Source organism: Hyla sarda, chromosome 9 (assembly GCF_029499605.1).
Source record: "Hyla sarda isolate aHylSar1 chromosome 9, aHylSar1.hap1, whole genome shotgun sequence".
Classification (NCBI taxonomy): domain Eukaryota; kingdom Metazoa; phylum Chordata; class Amphibia; order Anura; family Hylidae; genus Hyla; species Hyla sarda.
Window position 1 is genome coordinate 79,225,801 of NC_079197.1, and position 10,517 is coordinate 79,236,317.

Genomic DNA, 10,517 nt, shown 5'->3' on the forward strand with positions numbered 1-10,517 from the left:
GATAAAAAGAGAGGTTAGTTCTGATACTAGTTACCAGTCTGGTCGGACGGGTCCTCTTCTCTGGCGCCTGTCGGCTCGTGTGGCTTCTCGTAGCGCCCTTCCAAGAACTCGTCGTAGACCGTGTTGGACGGAGTGTCCAGGATTCTCTTGACCTCTGGGTCCTGCAGCAGCTCCTCCATAGATTGAGCTTGGACTGGCTCTGCTTGGACCTGCTCCACTTGGGCCTGCTCCATCACCTCCTCTCCTTCTGAAGCTTCAAGGCTCTCGCAGACCTGCTCCATCTCCTCCTCCTCATCCGAAGCTTGAGGGGTCTCGCAGGTCTCAATTATCTTTCTTTTGTGGGACTCTTCTGATGCGTTGTCCCTTCCTTTCCTCTTCCTCTGTATGGTACCTGGGGGAGGAATCACAGGAAAGTCCTCCGAAGGGCGGGTGCCAGCAGCTGGAGGGGGGTTAGGTGCTGCTGGGCCAGGAGAGAAAGGAGGCTGGGTGGGGCGGGGGGCAGGAGAGAGTGCCCGGGCAGGGGAGGACGGGGCAGGGGTGGGCCGGGCAGGGGAGGACGGGGCAGGGGTGGGCCGGGCAGGGGAGGACGGGGCAGGGGTGGGCCGGGCAGGGGAGGACGGGGCAGGGGTGGGCCGGGGTGGGGTACGGGGGGCAGGGGTGGGACGGGATGGGGCAGGAGGGGCAGGGGTGGGACGGGATGGGGCAGGAGTGGGACGGGATGGGGCAGGGGTGGGACGGGATGGGGCAGGGGTGGGGCGGGATGGGGCGGGAGGGGCAGGGGATGGGGCGGGAGGGGCAGGGGATGGGGCGGGAGGGGCAGGGGAGGGGCGGGACGGGGCAGGGGTGGTGGCTTTCGCCTTCTTACCCTCCTTGGTCGGCTTGGCCATCCGTGGTGTTGGCTCCGGAGCTGGGGCTGGCTTCGGTGCTCTCGCTGCCACAGATGCCCATGTTCTCTCCCTCTGGGGGTAGTCCTTGTAGCTGTGGGCTGCCAGTCCGCAGAGGTTGCAGGTCTTGCTCTTGGGGCAGTCCTTGGTCGTGTGACCTGTCACACGGCAATACCTGCAGGCATCCTACGTACAGTCCTTGCCCTCGTGGCCCATCTTGCCACATCTCCTGCAGGTCTGCGGCATGTCCGGGTAGAAGATAAGTCCTGTGGAGTTGCCCAAGGAAAATGTCGTTGGCAGGTGCTGTAGTCCGTCTGGAGAAGCAGGGTTCTTGTTGAGTCTGACGACCACAGACCACTTGCAGGTCCAGTATCCGAGTGAGTTCAGGATGCGGGTGAGCTCCCTCACCACGGTGCAGAAGCGCTTCAGGAAGGTCGAGATGTCCGTGCCTGGGGTGTGTGGGTTCCGCATTGAGACCGTCACCCGCCTCTCCTCTCTTTGAATAAGGCAGTTGCCCACAAAGCGAGAGAAAGGGGATTCGGGACTCGCCGCTTTCACCACCTCCCAGTATCTTCTACAGGTCCCAATGGTGGCAAAGGTGATGTAGAAGATTCCCAAAAAGAAGGTTGCTATTCCCAGGGTGTCAGCCGTGGGGAAGCCTTGATCCGCCAGCATCTTCTTGCAGAACACGTCGTGGGACATGTCCGGCACCCTTCCGTCCACGGGCTTGAGCTTCAAGGCAACAGTCTGCCTCATCCAGGGCTCCAGGGTTGGAGCTTCCAGGTTAGGAATTCTGCCACCCTTCTGCCTTGCCGTGGTGGAGGTTGAAGCTTGCTGTGGTTGGGGCTGGACCTCCAGGCCTTGCCCTGCAGCCTCCTGGGTGGACTTGCTGGTTGAGGCCATGGCTTCTTCCAGCAGGCTCTTTTCCGCTTCCTTGCTTGCTTGTGGAGAGAGGCTTCGCAAAGTCTTCTTTCCCGGGTGGGAGGAGCTATGCAGATCCGGTCCCGGTGGGAGGAGCTATGCAAATCCTTCTCCAGAGGCAGCGAGTTTCTTCGAAAAGATTCTGCGCCGCCTTCCTCTTCGCCGCTGTTCCGGAATTCACCGCCGATTCCCTTCTTCCAGGTTCTTCGTCGGCTTCTTCCGGAGCTGCAGTCTTCAAGATCTTCTCCTTCTTCAGATGTTCCGAGGCAGGCAGGAGACGATCTTCAGGTGGTATGCTCTAGAGAAATGCGGTTCTAATAAGAACGAAAAGTACTGCAATCATACTACGCAAAATCTCTACCACAATGCTTGGAGTTCTTCAGACCGTAGCGATCATGGTATCTCCCCTGCCAGGTAAGTAAGTTGACATCATTTGATTGCACCGGACCACCTTAATCCCATCAGAGACCAGGATGTAATCGATCCGGGATTTACAGCGGCCACTATCTGATATGTACGTATATCTTTCATCAGTGCTAACCATCAGTCCAACATCAGTAAAATGCAAGTCTTGAATAATTTGATTTAAAACATTGGAAGTAATATCAGTTCTAACCTCAGCAGAGCTCTCACGATCATTGACGGATCTAATGCAGTTAAAATCGCCAACAATAATAGTATCTTCACGACCAGGGATAAAAAACTTAAGGGACTCTAAAAAAGACAAACGTGCTTGTTTTTCTGCTGGAGCATACACATTAAAAATTCTCATCCTCTGGCCCAAAACCTCAAAAATTAAAACCATACAACGACCAGGTACTAAAATTTGGCAATTTAAAACTTTAATGTCCCTGTTTCGCAATAAAATCCCCACACCTTCATTTTTGTTTTCTGCACATGTGGACCAGAAGGACTGCCCACACTTCCACTCATTTGCATAAGGTGCTGACTTTATTGCACACTCCTGTAAACATATCACATCACTTCTAACATTCTCAAGAATATCAAAAATTGCAGCTCTCCTAATTTCAGACTCAATACTTCTTACATTAATAGTTGTTACAACCAAAGTCATAATAACTAGGAAAAGAAAACCAAATGCTTTAAAATCCATCTTAACTTAGAAATTAACATTTTGGCCTTCAACTTTCCTATGTAAACTTGCAAAACAATCAGGCGACCCTATGTTAGAGTCCCTGTCTACTTCATTATCACTACCAAGAACAAGGGCTTCCTGATCCTCAGACCAGCTCCCTGTCTTACACCTTTTATTCACAACCTGCACATCCTCATCTTCCTCCTCCTCTTCTTCCTTACTGCGAGAAACTCTCTGACCAGGTGTTAGAGATCTCTGAGATGACCCAACAACTTCCATTCCCTCCTCCTCCCCCACAATTGGGTTTGGACATTCAATATCATCCATAGCCTCTTCACTAGAAAGAACATCACCATACACTGTCTCAATTTTCTCCACCACTTTCACTTTTTTTTCTTTTTTCTTTTTCACCAAGGTAAATTCACCTCCCACACCTGTCTCCTCACCAGTCACAGCAGTGGAAACACCCTCCTCCCCTGACCTCTCCTGAGTACTAATGTGCTCCACTATCACAGAACTTTCCTCAGCCACCTGTGCCACATTAACACTCACACTCACACTCTCACCAACTCCAGGAACAAACCTCCCTCCCCCTTTTTCTCTTTGTTCTCCTCTATTCCCAGCTGCATCAGCATAACTTCTCTTCTTTTTATACCACATATCACAGCCTCTTGCCAAATGTTCCTCACTTCCACAGATATCACATGTCTTCTTCTCTGTACAGATACTTGCTTCATGACCAGTTTTCCCACAATTTCTGCAACATTCTCCTTTCTCAGGGCAATAATCCTGCACATGGCCATAGGCATGGCACTTTCTACAATATTGCAACTGGCCTTCATAAAAGCAGAAACCTCTCTCTCCTCCGATAGAAAACACCCGTGGTATGCTCTTCCTTCCATCTTGCATTCCTTCATCTTTTTTAAATTTTACAATAAACTTTCTCTTACAATTAAAGTACCCAAACTTGTTCTTAAGTCTTCCTATAAATTTCACTTCCTCGCAATACCGGAACAAAAAGTTTGTAACCATTTCATCAGAAACCTTAGGATTATACATGTGGACAATTACTACCTTTGTTGTATTCATAAATAACGGTTCCACTTTAATCTTCTTCATTATAGCAGGCTCACTTTTCCTCTTCATTTCTTCAAGATCCATATAGACTCTCTGGCAAATCTCAGAACCACAAAAAGTAATATCATAAATTCCTTGCCTAGGAAAATCCTGTATAGCCAATACATTCCATACCTGTAGGTAATCAAGCTTGCGAAGAATCTCCAAAACGATTTGGTCAAGTCCGATCGTCCCCCGGTGCTCGCCAGGAACGTAGATCCGTACCGTGTCCTCAAGTCCACGCGCCTTCTCGCTCATTTTTGCAGGTAAAACCCACGATCGCAGCTCAGCAACAATCCAGGGCCCCGATCACCACTCCTTTCAACCCAAACCACGCACAGAAATCCACACGTGATCTTAGCCAAAAGGCCGAGAAGCGATAACCGTGAAAGGGGCAGGCCCAACAAGGTCCCCTTCATGGGCACTATCACTGCTTGCTGGAAGGGAGGCTGCCAGACAATTTCCCATGCACACTCTGGGCTGGGGGGCAGTCAACCACCAATACACACAGCAGAACCTAAACCCATACCATTATTGCTAAGCAGCAAGACAGGGGCCCATTGCACTCCCACGGGGCCTTTTTAAATGCAATCCATAACCCGGATTTGCCAGGAACCCTTCTTACTCCTCCTACTTGCATGTGACACTGGGCTTAGGATCTGCATAGGAAACACACACACAAGCACACACCTACCTTTGTTGCCTGCAGATGCCTCCTTGGCTGTCCCCAAACGGTATCAAACCAACACCCACGGGAAGCTGTAAGCATAGAGGACATGCCTGCACCCTATTGGACTTACTTGTGTGGGTTAAATCCGGGTTATTTGACAACCTATGGCGGTGATGGTTCTGCTCAGGCAGAGCAGTGCTGATGCTCCTCATAAAGCTGTCGCTGCTGTGAAGGTTCTAGGCGACATCACAATCCCTATGGTTACATACACGACAAAGCTGGGTTGTTGTTGTTTACACTCTGCAAGGCCTGTGGAAGTGAGTGACATCATAGCACTGTAGTTCTAAGGGTTCTAGATGGATGCAACAATCTCCTGTTGCTTCTATGAAGGCCATAATAGACGACATCACCAACCAGCTCCATAGTCACATACACAGCAAAGGTGAGATGTTGTTTACACCTAGTGATGTCAGTGGTATTGAGTGACATCACAGCACAGTGCTAAGGCTCCTGGGCCTGGACACAGCAGCGGCTGCAATATCTCAACAGGGAATACGTTTATATATATGTGTGTGTGTGTGCGTATATATATATAAATATATATATATATATATTTCTCCGCCGAAATCACTTTTAAACCCATTTCCACCTTTTTTTCCCTTCTCTTCCTCTTACTTTTTTTTCAAGTTTTTTCACATTTTTCTCCTTTTCGCCTCTTTTCTGGGCGTATTATTCTTCTTTTTCTTCTTTTTTTTCGTCTAATGCATACCCTATCAGTGCAGCAATGCTTATTCAATACCGCCAGCAGATGGAGACACTGGGGGTTAATTTTCTAAGGATTTATACTGATTTTTCCTGTCTGAATTTGTCGCACAGAAAGTTGCAGGCCAAATATGTGTGACATTTCTGCGACTTTAGCTTCTAGAGCATTTTTACAACATTATACATAGGTGCTGAATACATAAAAAGCGACTGTTCAGCGACAGACAAGTCGCATCGGCTAAAAGTAGGCCAGAATGTCAGTCCGTGTTGGAGCAGGTTTAGATACAGTCTAAAGCATAGATCTCAAAGTCTGTGCACAGAATTTAGCAAGGGCCTCGCACCTTCTGATGCATTAGGTAGGTGCACAATAGCATAGCCTAACCCTCTGTACTTTGGTCTATATTGATGCGGGACATAGACAGCCAGCTGATGACCAATCCATTAGTGCAATGGATGGCCGGAAGCATTTGTCTTTGCCTTTGCAATACCACAGAAGCAATGCATGGTCAATGTACAGCACTGACACACCTGTGTGAACAGCCAGTAGACCCCCCATGTTATGTCAATTAGGAACATTCAGCACCCACCCGCTATAAGACAGCTGCCTATCATGTCATGCTATACCTGCACAGGTGTGCTGGCTGCTCAGATGATCCAATTAAGGAGGCCATTTAGTCAGCAGCAGCAGAAGTCCTGTGCCTGGACACTCCAACAGCGGCCAGACACAAGCAGCAGCAGCACCACCTTTTGTTTTTCGGCTGCAGCAGCAGCAAGGCCCACAGGGCTGGCTAGCTGGCTAGCCAGCAAGCAGGTAGAAATGAAAGTAGGAATCTTTCTTTTTAACCCTGTAAGGGGCTGGTGCACTGTACCCGAAGATACTGCCATATCGGGTCAATGCATAGGGCGACGGAAGCAAGCTTCGAAATCAGCCCCCGTTCTCAAAAATCCATTTAATATATGGTCCCCAGATAGGGGACGTATCAGATATTAAACTGATAAGAACAGATTTTTATTTTTTTTTAAACCCTCAGATAAGGGATGAAAGTACTCAAAACAATACTTTCAAAACTAGCATTTCAAACTTTCTGTAACACACAACTGTTACGCCGAGCGCTCCGGGTCCCCGCTCCTCCCCGGAGCGCTCGCTACACTCTCCTCACTGCAGCGCTCCGGTCAGATCCACTGACCCGGGGCGCTGCGATACCGCCTCCAGCCGGGATGCGATTCGCGATGCGGGTAGCGCCCGCTCGCGATGCGCACCCCGGCTCCCGTACCTGACTCGCTCTCCGTCGGTCCTGTCCCGGCGCGCGCGGCCCCGCTCCCTAGGGCGCGCGCGCGCCGGGTCTTTGCGATTTAAAGGGCCACTGCGCCGCTGATTGGCGCAGTGGTTCCAATTAGTCTGATCACCTGTGCACTTCCCTATATCACCTCACTTCCCCTGCACTTCCTTGCCGGATCTTGTTGCCATCGTGCCAGTGAAAGCGTTTCCTTGTGTGTTCCTAGCCTGTGTTCCAGACCTCCTGCCGTTGCCCCTGACTACGATCCTTGCTGCCTGCCCCGACCTTCTGCTACGTCCGACCTTGCTTCTGTCTACTCCCTTGTACCGCGCCTATCTTCAGCAGCCAGAGAGGTTGAGCCGTTGCTAGTGGATACGACCTGGTCACTACCGCCGCAGCAAGACCATCCCGCTTTGCGGCGGGCTCTGGTGAAAACCAGTAGTGACTTAGAACCGATCCACTAGCACGGTCCACGCCAATCCCTCTCTGGCACAGAGGATCCACTACCTGCCAGCCGGCATCGTGACAGTAGATCCGGCCATGGATCCCGCTGAAGTTCCTCTGCCAGTTGTCGCTGACCTCACCACGGTGGTCGCCCAGCAGTCACAACAGATAGCGCAACAAGGCCAACAGCTGTCTCAACTGACCGTTATGCTACAGCAGTTACTACCACAGCTTCAGCAATCATCTCCTCCGCCAGCTCCTGCACCTCCTCCGCAGCGAGTGGCCGCTTCTGGTCTACGCCTATCCTTGCCGGATAAATTTGATGGGGACTCTAAGTTTTGCCGTGGCTTTCTTTCCCAATGTTCCCTGCACTTGGAGATGATGTCGGACCAGTTTCCCACTGAAAGGTCTAAGGTGGCTTTCGTAGTCAGCCTTCTGTCTGGAAAAGCCCTGTCTTGGGCCACACCGCTCTGGGACCGCAATGACCCCGTCACTGCCTCTGTACACTCCTTCTTCTCGGAAATCCGAAGTGTCTTTGAGGAACCTGCCCGAGCCTCTTCTGCTGAGACTGCCCTGTTGAACCTGGTCCAGGGTAATTCTTCCGTTGGCGAGTATGCCGTACAATTCCGTACTCTTGCTTCAGAATTATCCTGGAATAATGAGGCCCTCTGCGCGACCTTTAAAAAAGGCATATCCAGCAACATTAAAGATGTTCTGGCCGCACGAGAAATCCCTGCTAATCTACATGAACTCATTCACCTAGCCACTCGCATTGACATGCGTTTTTCCGAAAGGCGTCAGGAGCTCCGCCAGGATATGGACTCTGTTCGCACGAGGCGTTTCTTCTCCCCGGCTCCTCTCTCCTCTGGTCCCCTGCAATCTGTTCCTGTGCCTCCCGCCGTGGAGGCTATGCAGGTCGACCGGTCTCGCCTGACACCTCAAGAGAGGACACGACGCCGCATGGAGAATCTCTGCCTGTACTGTGCTAGTACCGAACACTTCCTGAAGGATTGTCCTATCCGTCCTCCCCGCCTGGAAAGACGTACGCTGACTCCGCACAAAAGTGAGACAGTCCTTGATGTCTACTCTGCTTCTCCACGTCTTACTGTGCCTGTGCGGATATCTGCCTCTGCCTTCTCCTTCTCTACTATGGCCTTCTTGGACTCCGGATCTGCAGGAAATTTTATTTTGACCTCTCTCGTCAACAGGTTCAACATCCCGGTGACCAGTCTCGCCAGACCCCTCTACATCAATTGTGTAAACAATGAAAGATTGGACTGTACCATACGTTTCCGCACGGAGCCCCTTCTAATGTGCATCGGATCTCATCACGAGAGGATTGAACTTTTGGTCCTCCCCAATTGCACTTCTGAAATTCTCCTTGGACTTCCCTGGCTTCAACTTCATTCCCCAACCCTGGATTGGTCCACTGGGGAGATCAAGAGTTGGGGGCCCTCTTGTTCCAAGGACTGCCTAAAACCGGTTCCCAGTAACCCTTGCCGTGACTCTGTGGTTCCTCCTGTAACCGGTCTCCCTAAGGCCTATATGGACTTTGCGGATGTTTTTTGCAAAAAACAAGCTGAGACTCTACCTCCTCACAGGCCTTATGATTGTCCTATCGACCTCCTCCCGGGCACTACTCCACCCCGGGGCAGAATTTATCCTCTGTCCGCCCCAGAGACTCTTGCCATGTCTGAATACGTCCAGGAAAATTTAAAAAAGGGCTTTATCCGTAAATCCTCCTCTCCTGCCGGAGCCGGATTTTTCTTTGTGTCCAAAAAAGATGGCTCCCTACGTCCTTGCATTGACTACCGCGGTCTTAATAAAATCACGGTTAAGAACCGCTACCCCCTACCCCTCATCTCTGAACTCTTTGATCGCCTCCAAGGTGCCCACATCTTTACCAAACTGGACTTAAGAGGTGCTTATAATCTCATCCGCATCAGAGAGGGGGATGAATGGAAAACGGCATTTAACACCAGAGATGGACACTTTGAGTATCTGGTCATGCCCTTTGGCCTGTGCAACGCCCCTGCCGTCTTCCAAGACTTTGTTAATGAAATTTTTCGTGATCTCTTATATTCCTGTGTTGTTGTGTATCTGGACGATATTCTGATTTTTTCTGCCAATCTAGAAGAACACCGCCAGCATGTCCGTATGGTTCTTCAGAGACTTCGTGACAATCAACTCTATGCCAAAATAGAGAAATGTCTGTTTGAATGCCAATCTCTTCCTTTCCTAGGATACTTGGTCTCTGGCCAGGGACTACAAATGGATCCAGACAAACTCTCTGCCGTCTTAGATTGGCCACGCCCCTCCGGACTCCGTGCTATCCAACGTTTTTTGGGGTTCGCCAATTATTACAGGCAATTTATTCCACATTTTTCTACCGTTGTGGCTCCTATCGTGGCTTTAAACAAAAAAAATGCCGATCCCAAGTCTTGGCCTCCTCAAGCGGAAGACGCCTTTAAACGGCTCAAGTCTGCCTTTTCTTCGGCTCCCGTGCTCTCCAGACCTGACCCATCTAAACCCTTCCTATTGGAGGTTGATGCCTCCTCAGTGGGAGCTGGAGCTGTCCTTCTACAAAAAAATTCTTCCGGGCATGCTGTTACTTGTAATTTTTTTTCTAGGACCTTCTCTCCGGCGGAGAGGAACTACTCCATCGGGGATCGAGAGCTTCTAGCCATTAAATTAGCACTTGAGGAATGGAGGCATCTGCTGGAGGGATCAAGATTTCCAGTTATTATTTACACCGATCACAAGAACCTCTCCTACCTCCAGTCTGCCCAACGGCTGAATCCTCGCCAGGCCAGGTGGTCTCTGTTCTTTGCCCGATTTAATTTTGAAATTCACTTTCGGCCTGCCGATAAGAACATTAGGGCCGATGCTCTCTCTCGTTCCTCGGATGCTTCTGAAGTTGAACTCTCTCCGCAACACATCATTCCTCCTGACTGCCTGATTTCCACTTCTCCAGCCTCCATCAGGCAAACTCCTCCAGGAAAGACCTTTGTTTCTCCACGCCAACGCCTCGGAATCCTCAAATGGGGTCACTCCTCCCATCTCGCAGGTCATGCGGGCATCAAGAAATCTGTGCAACTCATCTCTCGCTTCTATTGGTGGCCGACTCTGGAGACGGATGTTGTGGACTTTGTGCGAGCCTGCACTATCTGTGCCCGGGATAAGATTCCTCGCCAGAAGCCCGCTGGTTTTCTTCATCCTCTGCCTGTCCCCGAACAGCCTTGGTCTCTGATTGGTATGGATTTTATTACTGACTTACCCCCTTCCCGTGGCAACACTGTTATTTGGGTGGTCGTTGATCGATTCTCCAAAATGGCACATTTCATCCC

General features: G+C 50.5%; 1 non-coding gene across 1 annotated transcript; it reads right to left on the reverse strand.

Annotated features, from left to right (window-relative positions):
• Window positions 1–6,302: 6,302 nt before the first annotated feature.
• Window positions 6,303–6,489, reverse strand: LOC130292097 (U2 spliceosomal RNA). The gene has a single exon (XR_008848080.1). It is a non-coding gene; the product is annotated as a U2 spliceosomal RNA (small nuclear RNA).
• Between the last annotated feature and the right edge of the window lie 4,028 nt (window positions 6,490–10,517).